This window comes from Elephantulus edwardii, unplaced genomic scaffold (genome assembly GCF_000299155.1).
Source record: "Elephantulus edwardii isolate Elephantulus edwardi_28Jun2011 unplaced genomic scaffold, EleEdw1.0 scaffold00034, whole genome shotgun sequence".
In the NCBI taxonomy this organism is placed as follows: domain Eukaryota; kingdom Metazoa; phylum Chordata; class Mammalia; order Macroscelidea; family Macroscelididae; genus Elephantulus; species Elephantulus edwardii.
Window position 1 is genome coordinate 20,450,195 of NW_006399784.1, and position 14,307 is coordinate 20,464,501.

The 14,307-nt window shown below is 40.6% G+C and overlaps 1 pseudogene; it reads left to right on the forward strand.

Annotated features, from left to right (window-relative positions):
- The first annotated feature begins 13,124 nt into the window (after nt 1-13,124).
- Nucleotides 13,125-13,866, forward strand: LOC102868882 (annotated as a pseudogene).
- Nucleotides 13,867-14,307: the final 441 nt, after the last annotated feature.

The window sequence follows — 14,307 nt, forward strand, 5'->3', positions numbered from 1 at the left end:
AATGCTACGAGCATACTGAAGGTACCTCTGAACAGGCTGTTTAGAATGCTACGAGCATACTGAAGGTACCTCTGAACAGGCTGTTTTTCAAATACTCTCTCTTTGCAACAACATGGAGGTTTACACAAGAAGGAAAGTGCTATCAGTCAAACAGGGAAAAAAATCCACGTTATTTGAAGTTTTTCCTATTAATAAAAAAATAAGCACATAACTAGGTAGGAAACACAAGTCACAAAATGTGTCTGATCACATCACATCGTTTCTTTCAACTTTAGATAGTTTTCATCTTGTCTAGGCTGTCTGGACCAAATTATCTTTTAGCATTTTGCTTACCTCTGAAATTCTGGGAACCATTAACAAACACCTTGCAAAAAACTCCAAAGAATGTAAAAAAAAAAAATAAAATAAAATAAACAAACCTAAGAACACCAGTGGAATGTACTGAAACATGAAAGAAGAAATAGAAAAGAAATTATATTAACACTTAGCCTTGCCCTTTCCTGAGGAAAATGTGTGCCCTTGAATCAGACAGGTTGGAGCATTCAATAAAATTGTAGTAAATGCACAGAATGCCCTAGTCTTAACTGACAAACCAGGTATCAATAAATCACCCAGACAGGATGTGATCCACCTAAGAATGCCGAATGAATGCATAGGCAGACGCGTGGAGCTGTCAGCTCTCATGTGAAGGCAGTGGCTGCAATGGCTGCTGTGCTGGAGGACAGTCAGGTCAGGTGTCAGCATTAGCCTCATCTTCCAGAGGAGGCCCTGCAAAGCCATCAGCAGGTCATTTTCCCCTTCCGTACCAGTCAGGCTGACGAACACTTCTATTAAAGTATATACATTTGCCTCTATCTGAAGTAACTAGGAATCAGATTATTAGAGTTCTTTTTTTTTTTTGACAATATAATTGTGAGTTTTATTAGGGAAATGAGAGATTACAGCTCAGATTGGGAACCCTAACATACAACTTCTCAATGAGGCCAACTTCTTCTCAGGTGGCTTTCAAGCAGGCCTCTCTCTGGTCTTACAGTTCTAAACTCTGCCCTGTGCAATTGATATGAAGTTCTTTCACCTGCCAGATATGCATGTTACACCCTCCACACACCCTGCCAATGAGCCTAAGTCAAGGCATTAGGCTCTAGCCCTGAGGGGCAGTTGATCTAGTTCAACTCTATATTCTATCAATCCTCTTAATGATTCTAAAAAAATTCACTTAGAGTGTTGCAGTTAGATAGCCTTGCCCTTTTACCCTGGACCCTTTCCCCCCAAGTTTTCCTATGTTTTCCACCTGCACTCACAGTTTTGGTTTTTCCTTTCTTAGTAGCCCAGGCTTTGTCCAGATTTCCCATCACCACTCTCTCTGGAAATTCAAGAATGTATCAAGAACTCCTTCAGCATCAGCATTTCACTAGGTAAGCGAAGATATCACCAGAGAAAGTCCATAGTTCTTAAGGAGTCCCAGTGGCGTGGTGCATTATGTGTTGGGTTATGAACCAAAAGATCAGAGGTTTGAATCCACATGGCTCTCCATGGGAGAAGATGAGCAATCTCCCACAGTAAAGATTTATAGCTTCAAAAATCTGATGGCACGTCACTGAGTTTATTAGAGTTCTTAAAAGCCCTGGTAGAACAGTGATGAAATTTCTCAGCTGTTAACTGAAAGCTTGGCTGTTAGAACACACCAGTCACTCCTAAGAAGAAAGATAGAGCATTCTGCTTCTGGCAAGAGTTTACAGCTTTGGAAAACCTTTTTAAGCAGTTCTATTCTTTCTATAGGGAACTCTGATGACCTAGTGGCAAGAAGCTGCACTGCCATCCCCAAAGCACAGAGTTGGAGGCCACCTGCCACTGCACAGGAGAAGAATAGGCAATCTCCTCCCATGTGACTAACTGCCTCTGAAAACCTGCCGGAAGGTCGGTTATGTGTAGGTTCCAGTTTGAGAGTACACAACAACAACAACAACAATGACATTCTTTCCATAGACTCACTGTGCATTTAAAACCACTTGATGCAGGCTGGTGGAAGTGCTCAGAGAAAAAAACTTCATGGAGAAAGAAGAGCAAACAATTGCATTATGCCTTGGAAAAGCCTTTGACAGATATCCACATCAAAACCAAATTTCCAGATTGAGTCATTATACTAGTAAAATACTGGATAAATAACAGAATTTCAACTTGACGAAAAGAAGTCATAAGAGTAATTTCTTTAGACACAGTGAGGATTCTTAGAAATCAGGAAGCATTGTTCTTGGTTAATAGTTTTATAAAGAAATTTGGAGTCATGACGTTTTAGGGTTGTAGATGACCTGGAGACTTTTTAAGACATAACATGTCAAGTCAATGTGGTAGAGACTTTCTGAGGCGGAACAGAAAGTGGCACAGAGAAAACAAGTTCAAGTTGAAGAACCTTGCTAATAAACAATTATAAAGCAATAACCTCGGTGTTGTTGTTAAGTGACTTCTACTGAATTCCAATTCATAACAACTCTACATGATTGAGTACAGCAACTTTATGACTTTTTCCTAGCTATAATTGTTCCATTATGTATGTTCAAGCTATCAACTTTTCAGAGTGCAGCCAGACACCAAACCAATGTACCACCACTTAGAAAGAAAAATCAACTAACCAACCAATCAAACAAATAAACAAAAAACCAAACACTGCCACTGAATCAATTCCAACTCAGAGGGACCATAAAAGACAGAGCAGAAGCACCCACAAAGTTTCTAATGCTATAATACTGGAGAATGGCAGCAGACTGTCACAACTTTATCCAATGCAGCAGCTAGTGGATTCAAACTAAAAACATTCTAGTTAACAGCTGAATGCTTAACTACCTCACCACCAGGACTCCTGTTGTACACTGGAAATCTTAATAGCCTAGAAATTAGCCATGAAGCTAAGAGAAGACCTTGGGAATGAATTAGCACCCCTGAGAACTTTACGTTTAATGTAAGGCAGTAGCATCAAAGACAATAAAATGCCACACACTCCATGAAATTTGTTAAATGAATGAAATGCTGAATCATAAGAAAGAAAGACATTAAATGGGAACTATGCCTCAACCTTAAACAAAACCGTGTGTAACAGAGTACAACAAAAAGGAACTCTTCTAGTATTAGTTTCAGCTGAAGCATGAAAACAAGAGATACTACATTGCTAAGTAAGACCTTTATACAGAATTTGCAAAAAAGAAATGACTGCTAATGTAAAAAGATATATGCTACATTATTCCACTTATATGAAATTCTGAAGATGACATAGAGATGGGAAGCAGATTAGTGGTGGTCACAGGTTTGGAACTAGAGGAGAAATAGGCACTACTATGAAGGCAAACCAGAGGTGATGCTAGATTCCTACAGTGAAAAGGAAGCAATGAGAGTGTATTCTCTATGTCCATGAACTACAGATGTTGTTGTTGTGTTGTTAAGAGCCACCAAGTACAGCATGACTCATAGCAACCCTATGAACAAAAGATCTGAACCCTCTTCTGTCCTGCACCATCCTCACACTTCCTGACACACAAGAACCCATTGCAGCACTCACCGTGTCAATCCATCTGTTTGAGGGTCTTCTTCTCCTTCACCGACCTTCCACCCTCCCAACATCATGTCCCTCTCCAAAGAATAGCACCTCCAGCAACATGTCCAAAGTATGTGAGGTGAAGCCTTATCATTCTTGCCTCCAAAGAACACTCTGGCTGCACCATCTCCAAGGCATATCTGTTTGCTCTCTTGGCCATCCATAGGATGTTCGGTGCTCTTCTCCAACATCATAGCTTAAAAGCATCACTTCTTTTTCTGTCCTCTTTATTCATCGTCCAGGTCTCACATGCATAGCAAGTAATCAGCAAGACCAAGACCTGAATCAGATGCACCTTAGTCCTCAAACTGACATCACTACTCCTCAATAATTTGGAAACTGCATATTTTCCCAGTGCAATGTGTATCCTTATTTCCTGAATGCTCATACCATAATCGTGGATCCAAGCAAGATGAAGCTGTTGACAGTTTCAATCTCTCCATCCATCATGACACTGTCGATTGGTCCAGTGTTAAGAATCTTTGTTTTCTTGATAATGAGATGCAATCAATACTGAAGGCTGCAATCCTTGATCTGTAACAAGTGCTTCAAGTCCTCCTCCCTTTCAGCAAGTAAAATCTGCATAACACAGATTATTGATGAATCTCCCTCCAATCCTGATGCCACATTCCACTTCATAGAGCCCAGCTTCTCGGATAATTTGCTCAGCATCTAGACTGAACAGGTGTGAAGAGAAAATATGACCCTGATGCACTCCCTTCCCAATTCCAAACTATGCAGTGCTCCCCTGCTTCATTCATACAACAGCCTCCTCATCCAGGTATAGGTTTTGCTTGAGCACAGTCAAGTACTCAATGTCAATCACAATTTGTCATGATCCACCCAGTTAAATGCCTTTGCCTAGTCAATAAACACAAACAGACATTTTTCTCATATTCCTTACTTTCAGCCAGAATCCATTTGTCATCAGCAATAATATCCCTGGTGCCATGGTCTCTTCTAAATCTTGCTTGAACTTCTGGAATTTCCTTATCTACTTACGGTTCCAACTGTTTCTGAATGATCAGCAGTATTTTGCTTGCTGTGATATTAATTATATTGTCTAGGGGAGCTCTGGTGGCCTAGTGGCAAGAAGTTGCACTGCAATCCCAGAGGAGCATGGTTCGAATCCACCAGATGCCCTGCCGGGGAAGGAGGGACAATGTCCTCTTGTACCAGTCATATCCGATTTGACGGTACACACACACACACAAATAATAATTATATTGTCTAACAGTTTCCATATTGTGTTGGATCACCTTTCTTGGAAAAGGGAACAAATATGGACCTCTCCAATTTGTTGGCCAGAAAGCTGTCCTCCAAAATTTCTGGCATAGGCTGGTGAGCGCATCCAAGTCTGCGTCTGTTAATTGAAACAAGTCAGTTGGTATCCCATCGATTTCTGGGGCCTTATTCCCCCCCCTCCCCATGCCTTCAAGGTAGCTTCCACTTCCTCCTTCATTACCACTGGCATGGTACTTCCTGAAATTTTTCAGCGTCAATCAGTTCTTTCTGGTACAGTGATTCTGAGTATTCCACTCCATCTTCATTTGATGCTTTCCAGGTTAGTCACTATATTGTCCATAGCATCTTTCAGTATTGCCACATGAGGCTTAAATTTAGTTTTTAGTTCTTTCCGCTTGAGAAATGCAGAGCAAGTTCTTCCCTTTTTATTCTTCAATTCCAATTCCCTTCATATTCCATTATAATACTTTGTTTTGTCCTCCCAAGCTGTCCTTTGAAATAGTCTGTTCAGCTCTTTCACTTCAATATGTTTCTTTTAGATTTGGCTTCTCGACACATCAGTGCAATCTTTAGAGTCCCTTCTAATATTCATGTCAATTTTTTTCTTTCTCCTCTATTTTTATAATGACCTTTTGCTTTCTTCATGGATGATATCCTTGATACCATCTCACAATTTTTCTGGTCTTTGATCACTGATGTTCACTGCCTCAAACCTATTACTAAGATGATCATGAAATTCAGATGGAATTGATTCAAGGTTATATCTTGGTTCCCATGGACTTATTTTGCTTTTCTTTGGCCTCAATTTGAGCTTCCATATGAGTAATTACTGATCTGACCCACAGTCTGCCCCTTGCCTAGTTTTGCCTGTGGATATTGAACTTCTCCAATGATTTCTTCCTCAAATGTAGTCAGTCTGATTCCTGTGCAGCCCATTGAGTGAAATTCACATGTAAAGTTGTCTTTTGTGTCTTTTAGAAGAAGTATTACAATGAGTAATCATTGTAAATGCAAATTCAATCATTATTTTTCCTGCTTCATTTCTATTATCAAACTATAATGAGAAAATTCAAAAGAATAAGTCATGTTGTAGTTACTTTGCTGCTGCTGCTGTTAGGTACCATTGCATCAAATATGCCTTATAGTGACTTTATGAGCAACAGTTCTGAATCTTGCCCTATCTTATGTTATCCTCATCATTTCTGTTATACTTGAGCCCATTGTTAATCACTGTGTCAATTTATATTTCTTATGATTATCCATGACTTGTTCTTTTGAACAGAGGCCATGGCATTAGAGCTATCACTGTCAATGTCAGAAAAATCTTAGCTGAAATCAGAGAGTACCAGGAGGAGGTCTATTTGAGTTTTATTGACTATGCAAAGACATTTAACTCTGTGAGTAACAACAAATTTTTTACTAAGTTTGAAAAGAATGGGAATCCAGAACACTTGATTGTGCTGATATTAAATCTGTACCTAGACCAGGAAGCTATTGTCAAGGGAACACTACCTGATTCAAAATTAAGAAAGAAGTGCATCACGGTGCTATCCTTTCTTCATATTGTTTTAATCTGCATGCAGAACAGATCATTTGGGAGGTTGGACTTTATGAAGAAGAATGTGGCATCAAGATTTTAAGACTCATCTTCAACCTACAGTTTGTGGACCACACAGCCTTGTTTACTGAAACTGAGGAGGACCTGATGCATTTGCTGCAGAAGGTCAAAAACAGCAGTCTTTAATATGGATTGCATTTCAACAACAGGAAAACAAAGATCTCACCACAGGGCCAACTGGTAGCATTACAATAAATGATAAAGAGATTGAGATTGTTGACAATTCCCTCTTGCTCAGATCCACAATCGACATCTTTGGCACTAGCAATCAGGAAATTAAATCAAATTGTTTTAAGAAAGTCTACTGCCAAGGACCTCTCCAGAGTGCTAAAAAGCAATGATGTAAGTCTAGAGGCTAAGGTGCTCCTGATCCAGGTGATGGTCTTCTCAGTTGCTTGCTATGCATCTGAAAGCTTGACAATGACAAAGGATAACAAAAGAAAAAGAAATGCCTTTTAATTGTGGTATTAGAAAAGACTACAATAGACTGCTAAGAAAATTAACAGGTCTGTCCTGGAAAGGGTGAAACCAGGTTGTTCTTTGGAGGCAAGGATTTAGAAACTCTGTCTCATATTTAAAGCATGTTGCCAGGAGTGACCAGTCCTTGGAGAAGGACATCATGCTTGGTAGGTTAGAGGGTCAGCATAGGAGAGGAAGACCTTGGATGAGATGAATGGACACAGTGACTCTGGCAATGATGTCAGGAATGTTGCTGGTGAGGTTACTCAGATAGTGAGGTTGCCCAGGATAGGGTACAATTCAGAATCATTGTTAATCGAGTCACTTCAGGCCTTTTGTTCATTGGGCTACTACGGGTCGTGCTCGACTTGACAAGAATCAGCAATAATAACAACGAATCATAGGTAACTTGACAGTATAAGATCAACAACATGCCCAAAGTCTGGTGATGTAGTGAATATATATTCATTCATTTTTCCAAGTAGTACCTACTTCTAAAATTCTAATGGAACAGAGTTTATCCAAAACTCAACATGTGTGAAAAAAGAGCAAAGACCACGTGGGAAGCACTATATCTAACCTTTACCAACTTCATAGAGGGGAGCTGTCCCCATTCACAGCATCAATAACACAAAACCATGACCTCAGATATGTCCCCCGTGCTCCCATACCTCATTCTACTCATCTCAACACCAATCTTAGCGATTTCATATCACACAAAACCATACTGGGGAAGTCAAAGCTTATAATTCAGATTAATAACAGAATACAATCAAGACAACTCCTAAAATGTGCATGCAAGCATCTTTGCCTCAAGCCTTATGGCTCTAAGTGTTCCAATGCTCTCAGTCCTGCCAGTATTGACTTTCCTCCGCAATTGCCTACAGAGTTATCAGTCCTGCTCATCTCACATCAATTCTCCAGTTCAACGTGGCTGCTGCTTCCATCCTGAAACATGTCCTACATTTCACAGGGTTGGAGGAGGTTTCACTTCTCTGGGTAGGAAGAATTCCATCTCTTCTGATGGGGAAATTTTTTTTCTCTGCACATAGAACTCTTCATTTTATTGGCAAGACTAGCCAATCCTCTTGTAGGTAGCTGAGACTTGTGGAATGGTAGGTAGCCAATCCCTTTGTAAATAAGCTAACATGCACATTTGCATAGTCCTGCCCATTCACATAGCAAAGCCATACTAGAAAAGCCATATTGAAAGACAAACTCCACAATGTGGATGATTCAGAACTACTTTGTGTTTTACACTATTCTTCATTCACCTTGTGTTTCATATAATCATTCTCAGACATTATGCTTTATAAAATTAATCACCATTGGACCCTGCCCATCATTACTCTGTTGTTTCCCTTAATCCTTTCCATTTCCTTCCCCACCTCTCTCTATGCACCAGGCTGCACAATCCTGTGGTTTCTCCTCTACTCATCCTCATCCATCCACTCCCACCTCTTCCCTACTTGTGTTCCCTTATATGTTTTACTAGTTATCCTTCTATTTTTACAACAATGGACTTATGCAGTATTTGTCCTTTATGAGACTGAGTTAGTTTACTCAGCATATTGATGGAGAACTCAGAATGTAGGTAAAAGGTAGGAGTCTTGAATGTCACTGGTTTTGCTTAAATGTCTACTAATACCATTGGGAGCTTCTTCTTGCTGTTATGTGCCATCAAGATGGATTGAATCACAGATGACCATCGAATGGGTTTACAGAGTCTGTGAATGATACAGGATGCAGTTGTCCATATTTCTGTCAAAGAGCAGCTGGTGGGTTCAAACTGCTTGCCTTTGACTTGGCAGCACAATTCCTTAACTATTAGGCCACCAGAGCTTAGTAGAGTAGACCACACTGGGCTTTGGGGCTGTATGAATCTGGGCTTGAATGCTGGTTCTAACTCTTAGGACCTGCAAGTCCTGGGGAAATTCTCATAATGTCTCTGGATTTCTGTTTCTGCTGTTGCAAAATGGAAATAATACTCAGCAGGATTCACGGCACAATTAAATGAGATACCACAGGAAGGCTTGGCACTAGTGGAATCTCAAATAAATATCATCTCGAGTTGTTCTGAGAGAGTAATTATGTAGTTGAAGTAGCACAAATACACAGCAGCCTGTCAAAGGATCTTTGTTTCTCAGTGTCTCTTTGAGTTTTCCTTCAGATGATGATTATAAACCCTACCTGTCACTGTCTGAGAGGGAAGTTATAAACCCACCTAGAGCTGATTGTCTTCAGCCATGAAGCTCACAGGTCTGACATCTGGCAACCTGTAAAACAGAAATCTCAGTCTCTATTCTAAAACCACAAAGTGTTAAAGCCTGGGACTTTGGATTTTAATACACTTTCCTGAAGCTTTCCTCACAAAAGTTTAAAGACTTGTGGTCGAGTGAATGAGTTTTTCAATTCATTGTTGTTGTTGTTGTGTACCATTGAGCCAGAACTGACCCATCGCTGACCCTCCAGCTGGTTTTCACAGTCTATCACATGAAAAGAGATTGCCCATTTTTTCCGCAGCAGAGCAGCTGGTGGATTCAAACCATGTGCCTTTGGAATGACAGTACAGTTCCTTACCTCCAAGCCACTAGTGATTGTTTTTTAAAAACAAAGTGAAACAGTGGTAGTATTAGTTATGAAAATTAAGTGAGTTACATATTTGGGCCGCTAATGGAAAGTTGAGTGTTTGAAATCACACGAGAAAGATGGGAGCGTCTAGGTTCTTTAACTTTCACTGCCTCCAAAACCTAATGCAGGGGTCACAGTGAGTCAGAATCCATTTGGCAGCACGGGGGTTGGTTTTGATTTTAACCAATAATGGGGGTCCCTTTCACCAAGTTCCCAGCTGCCCGTAATAGTGGTTACAATCTTGATAGTCTCTGGAAAAGATGTTCTTTTGCCTAAGAAAATGCCCAGCTAGCCAGGAGCCTACCTTATGCCTGACTGTGTTATTAAGACTTCCAAATACTAAAGAAATTATCTAGAATAAAAAATGCTTTCTTTTTTTCAGGGATCTGTGAAGTTAACCTTATATCAACAAATTCTTATTGACAAGAAAGAGAGAAAACTAAGGACCAAGTGAAAATGAGTCTATGTCTAAATTATCAGTTTAAAATTCCTCAGAATGAGGTTACAAAGGGCTATCTGACTATTCCTTGTTATAATAACTGGAATATAATTTCACAACCTAATTTGAATGCTAAGCAAGTCCTGGTGGTATAGTTGTTAAGGAATTGTGCTACTTCCCAAAAGCAGCGACTTTCCAGTGGTTCAAATTCACCACCTACTCCACAAAAGAAAGATGGGCAATTACTTCCTGTAAGATCCACAGCCTCGGAAACCCCCCTGGAGGGTCAGCTATGTGTTGTTTCCAACTCAACAGCAATGTGCTTGAGAGTTTGAGTCAGGAAACATACTTTCTTGGATATTTTGTTGAATTCCACTCTATACTTTCCTTCTTTCTTTTTTTAATACTATGAATAAGCAAGTCCTATAAATGTTGGAGGCCTAAATATTAAGAAGACAATACCTATGTGAAGGCTATTCAGATAGATCGATCTTGTGCTTACCCATATTTGAGCATATTCCCTGTATTAATCTCACCTTCTATATATCTGCTTCCAACCAATACACAAGCACCTTCTTCATTTAGATCTTTGTTTAACCGTCTTTACAAACTGGTTCAATCACACACAATGCAAAAAGATCTTTATGATTTGAACTATCACGAATTAAAGGCCTTCTTCTATGATGATATTGTTAATACTTCTAGCCATAAGCTTAAAAGATTATAATGTTCAAAATTATTTGTTATACATTTGCTTAAATTTTTTCCCTCTTTTAACAACTGGGATCTAGAGGGAAGAGAAAAGACCAGAGAATGGCCAAAATTATTGGGGCAGCTATTGCTGCCAGTTTAGGGCCTGTGTCAGGAAAAGGAAGTCTTACTCATATACAGTGCCACCCAAAAGTAATAAAGGAGGTCAGAATTGCTTCCATTGTGGAAAGCTGGGCCACTTCAGTAAACAGTGTCACAGACGAGAGCCACAGATAGGCAAGGGAGTAGAGAAGAAGCTCCCACTCACTTGCTTTAAGTGTGGCTCTGAAGGACACTTGGCCAAGGTGGCCCACATCAGGTCCTTGTGGCAGACAGGGCTGGCAGGCCCAAACTCCCAGCTGGAAACAAAGGAGGACGCTTCAACAATTTAGATCCTCCCAGAAGAGCCGTGGTTGAGCATTAACATTACTGGTAAGTATATTCATTTTCTCCTGGACACAGAGCCTACTAATTGGTCCTAAAAGCCTTCTGAGGTCCCAACTCTTCTCACTATCTCTTAGTTGTTGAGATGGACGGAAAACCTCATAAGCAGTTCCTTACTTCACCTCTACCTTGCATGTGAACTTCTGAGGACTTAAGAAGCATAAATGACATAGCTGAGCCTCTACATCTTGTGGTTCCTAACCTGTACACTATAATAGACAAAGTGCTAGTCTATAGGCCTTTTATAGTAAGAACCACCTTCCCTCTGTAACTTGATTTGTGCCACTACTAGAACCTCTACTCGGAGTATTATTGCTTGTTAATTTTTGACTCATGTACTTTTAACTTGTTCGTTAAATTTGTGTCTTCTAGGTTGCAACACCTCCATGATACATCTTCAAGGATATGAACATGTACGGCTAAGCACAATTGATAACAGTGCATCTAAATTCCAAAATCAATCTCCATAGTAGTCTATGTGTTTCCCACTGCCAAAGGGGTCCTTTAGAGTAGTGAGAGAAGATCTTCACCTTGAAACCCACAGCGTCCCTTTTCAGCAGAAAGTAGCTAAGAGAATACGTCATCCCCTTTTCCTTATGAATCAGGGTGAAGTCTCTCTCAGGGAGGAGTGATAGGGAATGGCAAGGGACACACTGACAAAGGAAATTATTCAGAACTGGCTTTGACAAGCACTGTGGCAATTGGACAACTAAAACAGACATTCGGATGGCGGGGAAGAAGAACGAACTGGGGAGGAGGGTAGAGAAAACAGTGCAACAATGAATGAATGAAAACCCAAAATCTCTGTAAATGTGCATTAAAACTAATAAAATTAAATAATAATTAAAAAAATAAAGGCCTTCTTTAAAAAAAATAAATGAAACGTACATCTAATGGAAATGAAATAAAACTCTTTCTTTGGCTGACTTGGCTGCTACTATTGACCAGGGTATCTCTGTAAACAGCAAACCTTCAAATGCTTCTTTAAGTCTGTTAAGTACAGAACTGTGGGGAGCAGGGGACTATCTTAAGGATCGTTGTATACAGAACAGTATTAGAATTGTCCCCATGTGGTCCTTGCCAAGTGTTGTTCTACTGTTTCCTAGAGGCTTCTAAGAGTGTCTTGTAAGGAAGCTTTGCTCCTTATTGATCCTTCTTTGGTTTCTTTGTTTCCTCTAAAAATGAAGGCATAGACTAAATGACTATATGAGTAGTGAATCAGTCAAGCGCACATCTAATGATGAGCTTGGTGATGAGGCTGATTGTATTCAGGGTTTTTACTCCTCAACATAGTTTTGGGAGAAGACAGTTCCTATCATTCCAGACATTTGCCTGGCCTGACAGCTAGAGACCAGGAGAGAGTATTAAGTGAGGAGTAGCACTTTCTGAAGATGATCAAAGACTACAGCTATCAATAATGGATTAAATGTCAACATCAAGAAAACAAAGAATCTCACTACTGGGCTGATTGGCAGCAGCATGATGGGTGGCGAACAGATTGAGATTGTTAACAGCTTCAGTTTTGTTGTTTCCACAATCAACACAATTTTGGTACCAGCAGCCGGGAAATCAAGAAACAAATTTCATTGGGAAAATCTGCTGTCAGGAACCTCTCCAGAGTAAAGAGCAATGATCTCGGTCTAGAAACTAAGGTGTGCCTGATCAAGGCCATGGTCTTCACAATGACTTGCTATGCATCCAAGAGCTAGACTATAACTAAGGATGACTGAAGGAAAATCGGTGCCTTTGAGTTGCGGTGCTGGAGAAGAGCATTGAATATACCACAGACTACTAAGAGAATAAACAGATCTGTACTCGAGAAGATGAAACCAAGCTGTTCCTTGCAGGCAAGGATTTCAAAGCCCCATCTTACATACTTTGGTCGTGTTGCCAGGAGGGACCACTCCTTTGAAGGAGGCATCATGTTTGGAAGTAAAGGGACAGCACTGAAGATGTCAGCCACCGTGATAAGGTTGCTCTGGGCCTTGGTGACCAGACATGTAAGGACCATCTCTCAGGATTATGTCCCCCTCTGCAGCCCTTAGGCCAGCTGTTTCTGGAAGAAAGAGCTTGACCAACTGGTGGTCTGGTTCCCTTCAAGCAAAATGTACCTTTAGCACCAGTTCCTCCTTCCTGGCTCCTGCCATCACGCAGCATGCCCCCTATTTCAAGGGCACAGCCATACAAAGACCCGAGCCTCAATGACTTTAAGAGGAAGTACTTGGTGGTTTTCTTCTATGCCTTGGACTTCACCTTGGCGTGTCCTACAGAAATGATTGTGTTTAGTGACAAAGCCTACGAATTTCACACGTGAACTGTGAGGTTGTGGCCATGTCAGTGGATTCCCACTTTAGCAATCTGGTCTGGATTAATACATCTAGGAAGTATGGTGATTTAGACCACATGAACAGCCCACTCCTGTTAGACTTAATGAAGCAGATCACCTGAGACTATGGTGCGCTCTTGGAGAGCCCTGGTATTGCACTAAGATGTCTTTTCATCATTTACTCCAGTGGTGTCATCAAGCACTTGAGTGTCAATGACCTCCCGCTGGGCCTCAGCATGAAAGAGACTCCTCACTTGGGAAAGGCATTCCTATTTGTGGAGTCCTGTAGCGAAGTCGGCTTGGCCAACTGGACACCTCATTCTCTTACAGTCAAGGCAAGTCCAACTGCTTCCAAAGAATTATTTTGAGAAAGGTAATATGTAAGTGGGTCACCCATGTGCATCTGTAGAGCTGCTAACACCAGAGAAGAACACCAAGTTAGAGACCCCAGTGTACTTCAACTGTAATTGCTTATTTGCAGGAGGGAAGCAATGCTCATGTCCATAAATGTTACTCTAAGTGTTTTTTGTGACATTGACTGAAGGCTTTTGAACCTTGATTAGCTACAGTGTTAGGGGTCTTTCACCTGTAACATCTCAATGGCTATTTACAATATTGGGGAGGCTGGGGCTCTATGAGGAGAAATGCGGGGTCAAGATTGGTGGAAGATCTATCAACAATCTGAGTTATGAAGATGACACAACTCTGCTGAAATTGAGGAGGACCTGAAGTTCTTGCTGCAGAGGGTCAAGGACTGCAGCCTTCAATATGGATTGAGGCTCAATGTCAAGAAGACAAAGATTCTCACC